The 17,160-nt window shown below is 40.7% G+C and overlaps 1 long non-coding RNA gene across 1 annotated transcript in view; it reads right to left on the reverse strand.

Moving 5' to 3' along the window:
• LOC137376973 (uncharacterized) overlaps positions 1-17,160 on the reverse strand; it is an 82,919-nt gene that overhangs the window by 25,527 nt on the left and 40,232 nt on the right. The window contains exon 2 of the long non-coding RNA XR_010976338.1: positions 1,499-1,735. This is a non-coding gene — a long non-coding RNA (uncharacterized lncRNA). The remainder of the gene's footprint in view (positions 1-1,498; positions 1,736-17,160) is intronic.

Consider the following 17,160-nt stretch of genomic DNA (forward strand, 5'->3'; position numbering starts at 1 on the left):
AGGGTAATACACCCCACAATGAGAACATGGTTATCTGCAGAGGTATCCAAAGCATGCAGTTAGCCTAGGTCTTACGGTTATAACATCTAATGGAGCCGTGTTGAGGAGCAACTGACGCCAATTGAGAGAACTGTGCAATACTCCAATTATGCACAGTGGACTTGATAGAGCACACTCTGACAATGAGGGTGTGATGGAACAACAGGACAAGAACCAACACATTGACAACATGTCTGCAAGCCAAGAACAGCCAAAGGCAAAATCCACATCCCCAGAAAGTTATACCATAACAAGATCTGGAAGAGTGGTCAGACCACCGAAACACTATATGGACTCTTAAGCTTTTGCACTCGTAAATTTCACAATCCCTATCTTTATACTTGTAAATTTTATAATCTTTAATCCTGTATAATTTTGATATCCAATTTTATGTGTTTTTACTTCTAGCGTACAAGAACTATCTTTGGAAAGAAAGCGGATGTTGTATGATTGCTTTAAGAATGATGTCCCTTTAAGAACTCAGTATGCTAATGAGCTAAGTACCAGGATGTAGTCATGTGACTAGAAGCCATAATCATTCTGCACTGTAACATCCCGGACAAAGGTTCTATATGTAGTTTGCTCTGTATTGTGTGTATTAGTTTAGCTATAAATGAACTTTCTAGAGATCTTCAAGCAACTGGCATCCATGTATCTCATTGTATTGCTTAAGATGACACAAAGAAACTCATGACAAGTTGGAACAAAGGGATAATGCGTCAAGTTTGGATTTCAATTCAGTGACAGTGCTGGCAGGAGGGACAGAATGTGGGATGGTAAAATTGGGGTAAGAGAAGGAAGCTTAGTGTGTGCACAACACCAAAGTAGATGGAGAATGGACAGGAGAACAAAGGAACGTAGGGACAGGAGTAGGCCATTCAACCCTCGGGGCCTGTTCCCCATTTAATTAGATCCTGGCACAGTTGTACCTCAAGTCCATTTACCCACCTTGGTGCCATATCCCTTAAATACCCTTAATTAACGCAAGTCTATCGATCTCAATCTGAGATTTTCAATTGACCTGACCTCAACAGTTTTTTGGGGGAAAGAATTCCAGATTTCCACTACTCTTTATGTGAAGAAGTTCTTCCTGACATCAACCCCTCAGTGGCCTAGCTCTAATCTTAAGGTTCTGCTCCTTTGTTCTGTACTCCCTCACCAGAGGACAGAGTTTATCTGTAGCTACCATATCAAATTCTTTCATCATCTCAAACACCTTAATTGGAACACTCCTTAATCTTTATACTCAAGGAATACAAGCCTTGTCTGTGCAATCTCTTCTCATAACTTAACCCTTTTAGCCCTGGTATCATTCTTGTGAATCTGCGGTGCTCCCCCACCAAGACCAATATATCACTAAGAAAACATGGAGAGTGTTCTACACCAACGTGTTTCCAAAATTAAAAAAGTAGACTATTGTATTAAAGTCATCTATTATTTTATTCATTCCAATAATTACCTGCCACTATCTTTGAAGTTCTGCTCTCTCTCCTTTTCTTAAACAAGTTTAAAAAAGTCTGACACCGAGGACATCTTCAGAAAGATTTGTGATATATGTGACCGTGTCCAGGAGCTCAGCCAGGGAACCAGCCTCTCTTTACAAGACAAGAAAAGTAGTTTCACTGTGCCCTCGGTGCACCGAGCCCGACATTCAGAAGAGCTGACTGCTGAATTCTCCGGTGATAAATAAATCCAACTGTAAACAAATGGCAACAGGACAATTTGAGATGTCTGTGTTCACACTGAGATTGAAACCGGTTTGTGCTGACGACCAACAGACAGCACTGAAACATCATCACTCTGTATATGTTAATGACCAAGGTCAGATAATTATCTGCAATAAATCTTCTCATAGATAGCCAGTGCAACTGAAGCATTTTATAATAAATTCTTAAAGTTTGTCAAATAATTCCTTCAAAATGGGGGGAAAAGCAGCAGATTTAATATGGAGAATACAACAGGACTTAGTACAGAGAATACACCAGGATATCATATGGAGAATACAACAAGACTTAGTACAGAGAATACAACAGGACTTTGTATAGGGAATGGCAGAGGAATTAATATAGAGAGCACATTAGGCTTTAGTACTGAAAATTAGAACAGAACAGTAAAAAAAATGCTAGGATTTAGTATAGAGAACATACCATGACTTAGTACAGAGAATATGCAAGAGTTAGGACAAAATTCAGAAAATACAGTAGGACATATTACAGGTAATGTAAGACAAAGCATGGAAGACACAGCATGACTTACTACAGTGAATGTGCAAAGAACATAGCATGAGAATGCAGAGAATACAGTGGGACTTATTACAGGCAATACAGGACTTAGTGTACAGCATTTGGTAGGACTTAGGAGTGAGTATATGAGGGTAATTAAAGTCAGTTTTTAATTGCAGTTTTACAATCCTGGGTTATTTCAGGTTTAAATTTTAGAATCAAGAACTGAGGAGGGGAAAAGAGGGAGGAATTAGAACCCAAAGACCTGAGTGAATTCTGAGAAAATCAATAAAGGTCAGTTTTGATTTGGAATGTAACAGTTAATTAAATGGAGATGAGGTCTGCATTGCAGTAAAGCAGGACAGTTCATGCAAATTAGTCAGTGGGAACACAACACTGCCACAAGCACCAAGTTTGAGGTAAAGAACCAAAATACAATGCAGTGGAATCAGGTAGGAGAAATAATGACGAAGATTCAATTCTTCAAAACTACAGCGTTTTTTCTGAGCGGTTAAGATATACACAACTGTGCATAAGAACATAAGGGCCTTGAGAATTAATGGAATACAATCTTGATGGTTACAGTGGGATCACACCTGCCAGTAAAGAAAGACCTAGCATTTATATAGAGCCTTTCACTACCTCAGGGCACCAAAATTACTTCACAATCAATGGAGTACCTTTGAAGCATAGTCATTGTTGTAATGTGATACTTTCCAGTGCTGACCCCAACAGAATTATATAGAATTTACCACTAAAATAGACAATTCAGCTCAACACGTCTCTGCCAGTGTTAATGCTCCATGAGTCTCCGCCCGCCTTATTTAATCTCGTCCTATCACCATGTCCTTCTATTCCTTTCTCCCTCATATACAGGTCTAGCTTCCCCTTAAATGCATCAGGGATTGCAGGGTCAATGGGAGGACATGTGATTGATATGGCCAATGGGTGCAAGCAAGACTGTGGGTGTACCTTCAGCATCGACCTGTCCCATGAAGCCTGAAGATTCTGGTGTCTGACCAACTTTGGGAGGGGGATGGGGAGAGGGTTACCCACGATACCCTCAGACCTCAGGCAGTCTTTCATCGGTCCTCTATGTAAAGTTACCAGTTTAGCTTTTTTCCCCTGGTCATTCTTTGGGGATCAAGGCAGCTTCCCCAGTCTGGGTCTCCCCGACTGGGTCCCACTACCACTTGCCTGGAAGCTGGTGTTCCTCATTTTACTCACTGTACTGGCCCCCAGACCAACATCGGGTCTGGGTCCAGATTCTGACTGAACTGCAAGTTCCTGGCATGGAGAGTCCCTGGCATGGAGGGAAATTTAGAAATCCAGAGAGAGGAGTCAGGACATCGGAGCAGGATAGTGATGTGGGTAACTCCCAACAGAATGGGACAGGAAGGGACAGAGAGTTTAACAAAAATTGTACATTGGCAAATAAGGTAATTGCAGGGAATAGAGGTAAAAAAAATTAAACTGAAGTTCCTTCATCTGAATGCACAAAACATTTGTAATAAGATGGATGAACTAGTGGCATGAATATAAGTAAATGATCTAGATCTAACTGCCATTACCGATACATGGTTCCAAGGAGATCAAGGTTGGGAAATGAATATTCCAGGATACACAATATTTTGGACAGACAGACAGACAGACAGAATGGCAAAGGAGGAGGGGTAGCCCTGATAGTGAAGGAGACAAAAGGACATTAATAAGAAAGGATCTGGCCTCAGAAGATCATGAAGTAGAATCAGTTTGGGTGGAAATTAGGAATAGCAGGAGTCAGAAAACACTGGTGGGAGTAGTTTACAGGTCCCCTAACTGCAGTTATATTATTGGACAGAACATTAAATGGAAAATTATTGGAGCATGTAAAAAAGGTACTGTATTAATTGTGGGGGACTTAAATCTGCATATAGACTGGGACAATCAAATTGGCAACAGTGGTCTAGAAGATGAATTTTTAGAATGCTTTTGTGACAGTTTCTTGGAGCAATACATTGTAGAACTGACTAGGGATAAAGCTATCTTAGATCTCATATTGTGCAATGAAGCAGGGTTAATAAGCAATGTCTTAGTAAAAGATCCACTGGGAAACAGTGATCATAATACCATTGAATTTCATGTTAAGTTTGAAAGTGACATTTCAATCACAAACAAGAATCTTAAACTTAAACAAAGTCAATTATGAAGGTATGAGGGGAGAACTGGCTAAGGTTAATTGAGTAAATAGACTGGAAGGTATGGTAGTAAATGAACAGTTGCAAACATTTAAAGAAACAATTAAAAGGTTCAACAAAAGTACAACCCGTTCAAAAAAAAATTGTCCAGAAAGATTCATCTGTGGCTCACTCAGGAGTTAAGCTAAGGAGAGTATTAGACTAAAAGAAGAGACTTACAATGTTGCAAAAAATAGTAGCAAGTCTGAGGATTGGGAGTGTTTTAGAAACCAAAAAGTTGATAAAAAGGGAAAAAAAAAATGAAAATAATCTAGCTAGCAATATAAAAACAGATTGTAAGAGCTTCTATAAGTACATAAAAAGGAAGAGAGTAGCTAAAGTAGACGTTGGTCCCGTAGAGGCAGAGACAGGAGAAATCATCATGGGGAATGGGTAGACGCACTGAACAAATCTATCATCACAGTAGAAGTCACAAGTTCCATACCAGAAATAGGCACTAACTTAGGGGCTAAAAAGAGTGAGGAAATTAAGGATATTGATATCATCTGAGAAACAGTATTGGAGAAACTTGAGGGACCAAACTCTGACAAGTCCCCAGGACCAGATGGCCTACATCTTAGGGTTCTAAAAGAGATAGAGGTAGTGGATACACTGGCTATAATTTTCCAGAATTCCTTAGATTCAGGAATGGTCCTATCAGCTTGGAAGTTGGCAAATGTTATGCTACTTTTCAAGAAAGGAGGTAGAGAGAAAACAGGGAACTATAGGCCAGTTAGCCTAACATCAGTCGTTGGGAAGATGCTGGAAACTATTATCAAAGAAGTCTTAACATTGCAATTGGAGAAGCATGATTAGAACAAGTCAGCATGGTTGTACTAAAAGGAGATCCTGTTTGACAAATTTATTATGGCTTTTTGAGGATTTAATTAGTAGGGTAGATAAAGGGGAATCAGTAGATGTAGTATACCTGGATTTTCAAAAGGCATTCGAAAAGGTGCCAAATAAAAGATTAATAGGCAAGATAAGGGCTCATGGTGTTGGGGGTAATATATTAGCATGGATAGAGGGCTGATTGACAGACAGGAAGTAGAGAGTGGGCATAAATGGGGCAATTTCAAGTTGGCAGGCAGTAAATAGTGGGGTGCCGCAAGGATCAATGCTGGGGCCTCAGCTATTTACGCTCTATATTAATGACTTGGATGAAGAGACAGAGATTAATGTATCTTAGTTTGCTGATGATACAAAGCTTGGTGGAAAGGTAAGCTGCAGGGAGGATGTAGAGAGAAGACAAAGAGATACAGACAGGTTAAGAGAGTGGGTAACAAGATGGTAAATGTAAGGAAGTGTGAAGTTGTTCACTTTGTTCTTAAAAATAGAAAAGCAGAATTTTTTTTAAAAGGTGTGAAACTGCTAAGTGTTGATGTTCAGAGGGATTTGGGGTACACGTACAAGGAACACACTAAGTTAACATGCAGGTGCAACAGGCTGTTAGAAAGGCAAATGGCATTTTGGCCTTTATTGCAAGGGGATTGGAGTACAGGAATAAAGAAGTCTTATTAAAACTATACAGGGCTTTGGTGAGACCGCAGCTGGAATACTGTGTGCAGTTTTGGTCTCCACATTTAAGAAAGGATATAGTTACACTTCAAGCAGTGCAGTGAAGATTTACTAAATTGGTCCCTAGGATGAGGGGGTTGTCCTATGATGAGAGGCTGAGTAAATTGGGCCTATATTCTCTGGAGTTTAGAAGAATGAGGTGATCTAATTGCGGCATACAAGATTCTGAAAGGGCTTGAAAGGGTAGAACCTGAGAGATTGTTCCCATTGGTCAGGGAATCTAAAACACGGGGACACAGTCTCAGGATAAGGGGTCAATCATTCAGGACTGAGATGAGGAGAAATTACTTCACTCAAAGGGTTGTGAATCTTTGGAATTCTCTACCCCAGAGGGTTGTGGATGCTCCGTCATTGAATACATTTAAGACTGGGATAGATAGAATTTTGGTCTCGCAGGGAATAAAGGGATATGGGGATCGGGCAGGAAAGTGGAATTGAAGCCCAAGATCAGCCATGATCGTATTGAATGGTGGAGCAGGTTCAATCAGCCATATGGTCTAGTCTGCCCCTATTTCTTGTGTTCTTGTACCACAGGATAGCCCAGTGTCAATTTCCTTTGTAAGGGGCGGACAAACTTCCACTCCTTACACAGCTGGTAAACAACAAACACTGGGCACAATTGTGGGTCCCTGCCCTTTGCTGGCGGGTTTCCCAGGATTACGTTGGGATTCCACTGGAACCCCCATGGATTTTTGGAACCAAGGCCTTTACAGGGATACTAAGCTCCTTCTACATGAAGTCACTGTCAGTGTACATCAGTTATTTAAGTGCAGCATGTATTTTCCATATTGAAGTGTTTTTTGTCTCTTTGTTCTCTTCACTCATGGTGTTAAATAAATTTTCAATGTATGAAATAGCACATTATGAAGGTAAACAGAATTTTCAAATAAGCTCACAATACTGAAGGTTAAAACATGAACAAACAGAATTTGAGAGATCAAGAGACTAAATGATGGTAAAATATTTCACTCTTAAATTACTATTCGCTTTCAGTGTAAATGAATTCTTAACGGTGAAGGAGAGGGTAGAATAATGTACAAGGCAAACCCAATACAGGAGTATCAACTAAAGGTTACTATGCTGGAGAGGGAGTCCAGAGTTCACAGTTAATAAATGATTTACAGAGTGAAAAGCCATTGGGAAGGCTAACATGGATTTGGGTTGTATTGGTGGGTCAGTACAATATAAAACAAAGAACACTTTACTTAGGCTGCTCAAGGCTTTGGTACACCATATTTGTAGTATTTTGTCCACATTTGGTCTTAACACATGGCAAGGAACATCAAGGCACTGGAGAAGGTACAAAGAAGGACTCATTGCTATCAAAACAGTCTGCAAGGACAAAAGCAAAATACTGCAGATGCTACATACCTGAAAGAAAAACAGAAAATGCTGGAAACACTCAGCAGGTCAGGCAGCACCTGTGGAGAGAGAAACAGGTTAATGTTTCAAATCAATGACCTTTCATCAGACCCAATCTCCAAGGACATGGGGATATTTTCATTCGAGAAATCCAATGAGGAAATATGATTGAATGATGTAGGATAAAATGATGAAGGGAGTAGATTTTGTCCAATTAGTTAGGTTATTTGAGATGGATATGCGGGACGACTATAAAATATATGAGCAAAGAGTTAGGTTAGGAGCTAGGAGGTACTTATTTTGCAGAGAGTTGTTTATCTCTGGAACAGATTACCAAAATATGCAATATGGATTCCCTACAATCCTTCGAAAAAAGAGCTGGACAAAATCCTGAGATGACAAGGATGTTTCAAGTCATGAAGTAAAAAAGTAAGCTGTATGATAGCTGGGACCAGGTAGATGCCTCAATTATTGTGGCCTCCTGGAGTTTTCTTGTGGGGTCAGAGAGCAATTTCCTCAAGTGTTTCCCTAAATGACTCAGATATTTTCTCCTTTTTTCAATCTCCCAGGAGACTGAGTGACCTGGTGGTATATCCAAGGTGTATGAGGCTGTACTGTGTCTGGATGAAGCAGATCCCAGTGAACCAGAGAATCTTTGTTTGTCCTGTTTTCATATATTTTCAACTCTCACTGCTGCAGAAGGCTGAACTCTGGCCTCAAGCGGTTTCCTTTGCAAGCATTTATCCTGAAAATTGGGGTCTCGGGAAGCAGTTGGCAATTTCATGAAGTTTATTCAAATCACTTGCAACAGGTTTTTTTCCACTTGTGGTGCTTAACGATGTTCAAAGCAAACAATTTGGTCACAACACTTGCCCCTAAATTTCAAAAATGCACTGGGGATACAATAACAACTCTAAAGTAAAAGGAAAGAAATTTTACAAGCTGGATCTGGAGAAAAAGCTGGGGAGTGAGACTAATTGGTAACTCTTTCCGAGAGCTGACACAGGCATGATGGGTCAAATGACCTCTTTCTGTGCTGTATGGTTTCATGATTTTATGAAAGCTTATCTGCTTTTTAAATGTAATTTAAAAAAAGATTTTGCTATTCTATATGGGGTAATATATCAGTTGCGGAGCACATTTGAGCAAAGCACATCTGAATTTTAACTCCTACTTAAGTAGGACATTTGGTGGGAGAACACTGCCTGAAAAAGTGGTGAAAGCAGATTCAATAATGACTTTTAAAAAGGTGTTACGACCCGGTGAGAAGGTTCCCTCTCAGCCTTCATTTGGTCTTACTGTAACAGGGTTTAATTTTAAACACACTGTATTTTTAATTCCCCTGTGGTGAATCCTTGCTCACTGCTTCCAATTGCAAGGCAAAGAAACCAGCCAAACAGGTTTTCTTGGGTTTAAAGAAGAAAAGTTGAAATTTATTAAACTTAAACTCTAATTCGGTTAATGCCTACAGATACACGACGCGCCCACGCTAGCATACACATGCGATACACACATGCCAATCGAGACAGAAAAGAGCAGAAGAAATAAAGTGGAAAAGTTTGAGGCAATATCTGAAGATGGTTTTGATTATTTTTCTTAGAGCTCATTGTAAAGTCCTTGATTGTCGATAGGTCTTACTTTTCATTGGTGCCCAGTATTCTTCTTAAACCTTGCTCGATGTAGGAGACTTTTCCCTTTTGAGGTTCACATGCCTTCAGTGGATTTGGAGTTCCGTGAGAAAGAGATGAGAGCAGACAGGAGAGGTCTTCTCAGTTCAGGAGCAAACAGTCTGAGTTCAAACTCTCTGTAGCTAGTTCAAAAAACCCAGGACCAATTAGTCATGTGACCAGCTGGTTTAACCAGTCCTGGCTTTTGTGGATTGCATCACTTTAGCAGTTTCTGGAATGCTCTTCCTTGCACCTTCAATGTCTGGTGATCAAAATCCATTGTGGGTTAATTGGACCAGGAAATAGTCTTTGTCTCCGCAAACACTATCTGTTCGTATGTAAATTGTATGTAAACAGTCAAGTGTCTGATGATTTTTTTTAACAAGTCCTTTCTTCACTCCAGCAACAGTTTAAAATCGATGTTCATATGACAAAATTAATATACCTCGTTCTTGGCAGGTGGGGGCTTGCATGACAAAGGTAATTGGATGGATACTCAAAAAGAAAAATTTGTAGTGCTATGTGGAAAGAGCAGAGCAGTGAGATTAATTGGATAGCTCTTTCAAAGAGCCCCCACAGACACAATGGGCCTCCTGTGCTGTAAGATTCTATAATACACATGAAATTGTAGAGCCAAGACAAAAAAAGTTTTTGTGATAGTACTATTTTTATCCAACAGATGGTGATGCTGCACTCTGGAAAAACATTTCTTCCCAAGTCACCTTCCCATGGAATTGCAGGAGGTGTAACACCTGCCCTTTTACCTCCTCTCTCATCCCTATCCAACGCGCCAAACACTCCTTCCAGATGTAGCAGGGCCTGTACTTGTACTTCTTTCAATTTAGGATATTGTATTCACTGCTCATAATGCGGTGTCCTCTATACTGGAGAGACCAAACACAGATTAGTTGACCGCTTTGTGGAACACCTCTGTTCAATCTGCAAGCATGACCCTGAGCTTCCGGTTGCTTCCCATTTTAATTCACCACCTTGCTCTCATGCCCACATTTTTGTGCATGGCCTGCTGCAGTGTTCCAGTGAAGCTGGAAGTCAAACTCGAAGAACAGCACCTCATGTTCCGATTAGGCACTTTACAGCCTTCTGGATGCAACAGTGAGTTCAACAATTTCAGACCATGACCCGGTCTTATACTTGTTTTTCATGCTTTTGTTTTCGGACATAGCTGTTCATTATTCTGCCATTAACACTCTCCCTGGACAAATGCTTTGTCTTTTACTACAACTATTACCCTTTGCCTTTTATTCCATGACATCTTTGTTATTTAATTTCTCCTGCCCTCTGCCCAATCACAGACTTTTTGTTTCCCTTTTGTTCTTCTTCCTCCCCTTCTGTCTTTCAACTGCTCAAAGCCTATTACATTTCTAACCTTTGTCAGTTCTGATGAAAGGTCATCAACCTGAAACGTTAATTCTGTTTCTCTGACCACAGATGCTGCCAGACCTGCTGAGTATTTCCAGCACTTTCTGTTTTTGTTATTAATTAAAATCAGGGATGCACAAAATTGGTTGAATTGGAGGTGTGCAGAGATCTCAGAGGATTGCAGGGCTGGAGAAGGTTACAGAGACAGAGGCAAGGCCTAGAAAAGATTTGAGCACATGGATGAGAATTTTAAAATGGAGGCAGTGAACCAATATGGGTCAGTGAGCACAGAAGTGATGAGTGAATTGGGGGTTGGTGCGAGTTAGGATACAGAGAGATCACAATTCTTACCTGTACAGTATTGTTTCCTTTAATATTTATCTTACTGCCATATAAAGCTCCTATAATTTGATAAATCATGTTGTCCAATCTCATTTTTGAAGGCATTTTAATGATTTGTAGTAGAAAATCATAGTCTGTCTGAGTGGGAAAGGGTTAATGTTAATAAACACAATCAAGTGAAAATATTTCTGCAAAGAGAATGCTGGAAAATTGTAACTCTGCCCTGGGTGGTGACAAGTCAAATACAATTTCAGCTGAATTTCAGTGTCAGGACAGATAGGCCTCATTGATCTCATTAATGTCAAAGGATGGCAATCCCCCTAGTTGATTAATAATGTGACTCTTCACTTGTCTGGTCTCATCTATCCAATCACTGGTGCATCAGTAGGGAAAGAAACCCCACTGTAAATCTCACCAAGTGCAGTATGGTGTATTGTTTCAGTTCTGCAATTCTGCAAACATCCAGGATGTAATTTCTGAGTAAGAACAGATCAATTGTCTGATCCATCACATATATGAATCCTTTGGGACTTGTTAATATAGGCCTCTGCCTAATTAAATCTTGGTCACTCTTGTCTCTACTTCCAGGAGACATTTATCTCTGTTACTTGCTTTTTTTGGGTGGAATAACTCAGTCACATAATTTTGTATATGCCATGTATAAAAGAAAACTAATCTGGAGTCCTACTGAGGGCAGTGCGGTCATGGTGCAAACCGCAGATGTTACAGTCTGAAGCATTCATTATGAAGAAAAGTCCTAGCATGGATCATTTATATCAGACTATAAGTGTAAGTAAAGGGCAATTTTAATCCCACCTGCCTGGTGATAATCAGGCAAATGGACAGTTGAAACCAGGTTACTAACCTGCTGGTAGGCCATCAGGCACTCATTGTTCCATACATATGCCAGTGGGGTCTTTCTTTACATATGCATTTTGGGAGCTGACTGCAATTTTAACTGGAATGTCTGATGCAGAAGTCACAGTGACCTTCCCGGTAGGTGGAAACAAAGCAGTAATGCTCCTCAGGGCCTCACAAGGAAAGTGTACGCCTCCCCTGCTGCGGACTCCTCCTCCCCCTTCTCAAAACATGACACCCTTACCAGATGGCTCCCGAAGAAAAACCCATCACCTACTCAGTGTCGTCAGGCAATCCCTGGGCCAAAATATTTTCCACTGCTTCCCAAGGACTTTTTCCCATTTTTGGAGCAACGGGAAGTTTCTAACTCATTTCACTGCCTAAACCTGCACAGATTCTTACATCAGCAGCTCTCCTGTTGTCCACAGTCAGCTGTTTTATGCTATGTAACATCCAAAACATTATCACAGATTCTGATTTATGATAATTGAATAAGTGAAATTGCAATTTTTATTACACAATATGTTATAGCAGCACTAATTTCAGAGCAGCAAATCCATGACAACATGCAAATTGTTAATCTCCTGAAAGCTCGTTATGGAAGGTTAATGCTGGAACCTCACGTGTACAGAGTAAAAGGATTACAAACCTGACGTTCCTCACTCAAACCCATCACCAGTGTCAGTAAGTGTCTGCTTATAAATGCTCAAGTAAGACCCCAATTAACACCCTCCACCTGCATATAATCAAACAATTGATACACAATTAACAGATTAACACATATTACTGTGCAAATTGTAAACCAGTAGCTTTGATTTCTATTAAAACTTTGTTTATGTAATTAGCTTGATCTGCTTCTTCCTTTTAAAACCCAGGATACCAAAAAAAGGAGGTAGGGGAACATGTTAAAGTTGAAGTTAAGTTGGAAGGATAGAGTAGTAGGCATTTATAGTTCTGCACGACGTTCCTTGGGTTTGGGAGATGGGTCATGGATGTGGAACATTATGAGAGGTGATCATTTGGGAGGACCAGCAAGAGGTTTAATGGATGCAGCAATGCTAGAAGAGGCAGTGTTTGTGAATAGGAGCAATGACGGGGAGCTGTGCTCGATGTGGATATACTTGGAGAGGATGGTGGGTGTGAGTGTAATGGGAGAGGCTGCTGCGTGTGTGTATTGGAAGGAGCTCCTGGGTGTGGGTGTACTGGGATGAGCTGCTAGGTGTGAGGGTACTGGGAGGGGTTGCTGGGTGCAAGTGGACTGAGAGGGGTTGCTGAGTGTCAGTGTACTGGGAGAAAGATTTTCTTGTTTTTGCTTGGAATTGAACAACATAATTTTTCATTAAGAGATCTATTGATGGAAATTGTGACAGGACAAACATAACGGATATAGGCATATGAAGAAAGTGTTATAGGAAATATGTGTCACCTGACAGGAAGCTCATGCTTGGGCAATTCTTTTCAAACTGTATCTACTTTGGATTATGATACCACTAAAGGGGCTATAAACCTCTTCATGCATAGATAATACGTTAAAATGGGCTTTAGTTTTTTGCCCAAGTTCAGTTTTCTGAGTTCAATGCCAGGGAATCACAGCTTTACCCTGTATAATTTCTAGAAGCTTGAATGCATTAGGATTGGCAAAACATAATGCACCACAATAACAGCTCTGAAGGCACATGTAAGTGCAGCACTTATGTAGTTAACCCATTCACCATAGAGAGACACTCTCAACTAATATAGCACATGGGTAAAATAGAGATGGCAAGAGCAACAAGCATTGATTTTTAGATGAGGATCTACAGCTAATGGCAGGTGGCAAGAGAGCCTTGAGAAGCACTCTCCAGAATGTGAAGGGGTAACTTACAAATAACCTTTGGGATAAAAGCAGATGTTGGAGGCCATCAGCCTGACATTGCACATGGGGTCACGCACAGTAAGAATCTGGAATGGTATTAGGAAAAATGTGTTTGATGATGAGAAGAATGCCATGAGCAACAAGGTATAAGTGTGTAGTCAAATATGTAAGAAGCCATTTAGAACATGGAACAAAATACAGCACAGAAGGAGGCATTTAGCCCATCGTGTCCACAGCGGCTGAATAAGCTATCCACCCAAACTAATCCCACCTTCCAGCACCTGGTCCATAACCCCACAGGTTACAGCACTTCATGTACATGTCCAGGTACCTTTTAAAAGAATTGAGGGTTTCTGCCTTCACCACCATTCCTGGCAGTGAATTCCAGACACCCACCATCCTCTGGGTGAAAATATTTTTCCTCATGTCCCCTCTAATCCTTCTATCAATCACCTTAAATCTGTGTCCCCTGGTAACCCACCTCCCCGCCAGGGGAAACAGGTCCTTCCTGTCTACTCTCTCCAGGCCCCTCATAATTTTGTACACCTCAATCAAATCACCCCTCAGCCTCCTCAGTTCCAGGGAAAACACCCCAACCTATCCAATCATTCCTCATAGCTGCAACCCTCAAGCCCTGGCAACATTCTCATAAATCTCTGCACTGTCTCCGGAGCAATTATGCCCTTCCTGTAATGTGATGACCAGAACTGCACGCAATACTCCAGCTGCAGCCTAACCAGCACACTATACACTTCCAGGATCGCATCTTTGCTTTTGTACTCTATACCTTAGCCAATAAAGGAAAGCAATCCATATGCCTTCTGCATCACTCCTTCTACCTGTCCTGCCACCTTCAGCGACCTGTGGACATGCACTCCAAGGTCTCTCACTTCCTCTACATCTCTCAATATCCTCCCATTTATTGTATGTTCTCTCACTTTATTTGCCCTTCCCAAATGCATCACCTCACACTTCTCAGGATTGAATTCCATTTGCCACTTTTCCGCCCACTCAACCAAACCATTGATATCATTCTGGAGTCCACGACTTTCCTCCTCACTATTAACTACATGGCCAATTTTTGTGTCATCAGCAAATTTCCCAATCATGCCTCCAACATTTAAGTCCAAATCATTAATATATACCACAAACAGCAAGGGACCCAACAATGAGCCCTGTGGAACGCCACTGGAAACCGGTTTCCATTCACAAAAACATCCGTTGACTACTACCCTTTGTTTCCTGTCACTGAGCCAATTCTGGATCCAACTTGCCACCTTCCCCTGTATCCCATGGGCTTTCATTTTACTAACCAGTCTGCCATGGGTACCTTGTCAAATGCCTTACTAAAATCCATGTAAACCACATTCACTGCACTACCCTCATCAATCCTCCTGGTTACTTCCTCAAAAAACTCAATCAAGTTAGTAAGTTTTTAGTTATTTTTTCTTTTTTACATATTTTTTGTGTTTATTTTATTTTATCTCAGTTTGTTCAGTTTGTCTACCCACTGTTTTTTTCATGTTTGTACTTGTGGCTCTCCAGTTTTCAGTCCGTTAACACCCGATCTGTACTAATGCTTTGTCTTTCAACATACCATTAACATATTGTTTGCCTTTGCTCCATGACCTTCTGGTCGGTTATTCTCTGTGACCTTGTCCTATCTACACCTTCTCTTTTGTTATCGCTTGCCCCAGCCCCACTTTACTTGCTTAAAACTTTTCACATTTCTAATATTTGCCAGTTCTGAAGAAGGGTCATTGACCTGAAACGTTAACTCTGCTTCTCTCTCCACAGATGCTGCCAGACCTGCTGAGTATTTCCAGCATTTCTTGTTTTTATTTCAGATTTCCAGCATCTGCAGTATTTTGCTTTTATTATAGTAAGACATGACCTTCCCTTAACAAATCCATGCTGACTATACCTGATTAATCCATGCCTTTCTAAGTGGAAGTTTATCCTGTCCCTCAGAATAGATTCGAACAATTTACCCTCCACCGAGGTCAGACTGACTGGCCTATAATTACCTGGTTTATCCCTCGCACCCTTTTTAAACAATGGTACAACATTCGCAGACCTCCAATCATCTGGTACCTTGCCTGTAGCTAGTGAAGATTTGAAGATGATCCTTAGCACATCCGCTATTTCCTCTCTGGCTTCCTTTAACAACCTGGGATGCAAAACATCCGGTCCAGGCGATTTAGCCACTTTCAGGGATGTCGGACCCTCAAGCACTTCCTCTCTCATTATGCTCATCTTATCTAATGTTTCAAACGCCTCCTCTTTAACTACAATGTCTGCATCAACCCTCTCCTCTGCGAAGACAGAGACAAAAAGTTAATTAAGAACCCTGCCCACATCTTCTGCACCCACACATAAGTTCCCTTGTACATCTCTGATGTCCTACCCTTTCCTTAGTTATCCTCTTAATGTACTGATAAAACATCTTTGGGTTTTCCTTGATTTTACCTGCCAATAATTTTAATTTTCTTTTTTACTTCACCCCATGCACTTTCTATACTCCTCTAGGCTTTTTAAAGTATTAAGATTTTTGTGATCATCATAAGCTTTCTTTTTTTGCTTTAACTTACCCTGTAAGCTTCTAGATAACCAGGGAGCTCTAGATTTGGCAGTACTACCCTTTATCTTTGTGGGGACATGCCTACACTGTGCCCATAGTATCTCGCTCTTGAACACCTCCCACTGGTTTGCCACTGATTTTCCTTCAAGTAGCTGTATCCAGTCCACCTTCGCCAGGTCACCTTTCAATTTCGTAAAATTTGCCTTCCCCCAATTTAGAACAATTGCTCCTGTTTTATCTTTGTCCGCTTCCATGATTATGCTAAAACTAACTGTATTATAATCACCATCTCCAAAATTGTCACCCACTGTTACTTCATCCACTTGCCCAGCTTCATTACCGAAAACGAATTCTGGAATTGCGCCCCCTCTTGTTGGGCTTGTTACATACAGGCTAAAAATTTCTCCTGAGTGCAGTTCAAGAACTTTGTCCCCTCTCTGCCCTTCACACTGTTTGTATCCCAGTTGATATTGGGGTAGTTGAAATCCCCAACCATCACCGCCCTAAAGTTATTGCACTCAGAAATTTGCCTACATATTTGTTCCTCTATCTCCCTCTCACTAGTTGGGGATCTATAGTACACTCCCAGTAATGTGGCTGCTCCCTTTTTATTTCTGAGATCCATCCATATGGCCTCGTTTGATGATTTAGCATATCATCCCTCCTCAAAGCTGTTATTGATTCCTTGACTAATAATGCTATACCCCACCTTTTTTTTTTAATCTCCCTCTCTATCACGCCTGAATACTCTAAATCCAGGGAAGTTGAGCTGCCATTCTTGCCCCTCCTTAAGCCAAGTTTCCGTTATAGCAATGATATCGTGTTGCCATGTGTCTATCTGTGATCTCAACTCATCTGCTTTATTAACTATACTCCTTGCATTTAAATAAATACCCTTTTACACTGCCAAATTCCTATGTTTCACACTTTTTAATCTTTTCTTCTTCTGTCTTTTAGAGTCGTCGCCAATTTTGCTAATTTTCTGCATCCTGTTCCTTGCCCTGAAACTGTCCTATCTAAGACTACACTCAGGTTCCCATCCCCCTGCCAATCTAGTTTA

This window comes from Heterodontus francisci, chromosome 14 (genome assembly GCF_036365525.1).
Source record: "Heterodontus francisci isolate sHetFra1 chromosome 14, sHetFra1.hap1, whole genome shotgun sequence".
NCBI lineage: Eukaryota > Metazoa > Chordata > Chondrichthyes > Heterodontiformes > Heterodontidae > Heterodontus > Heterodontus francisci.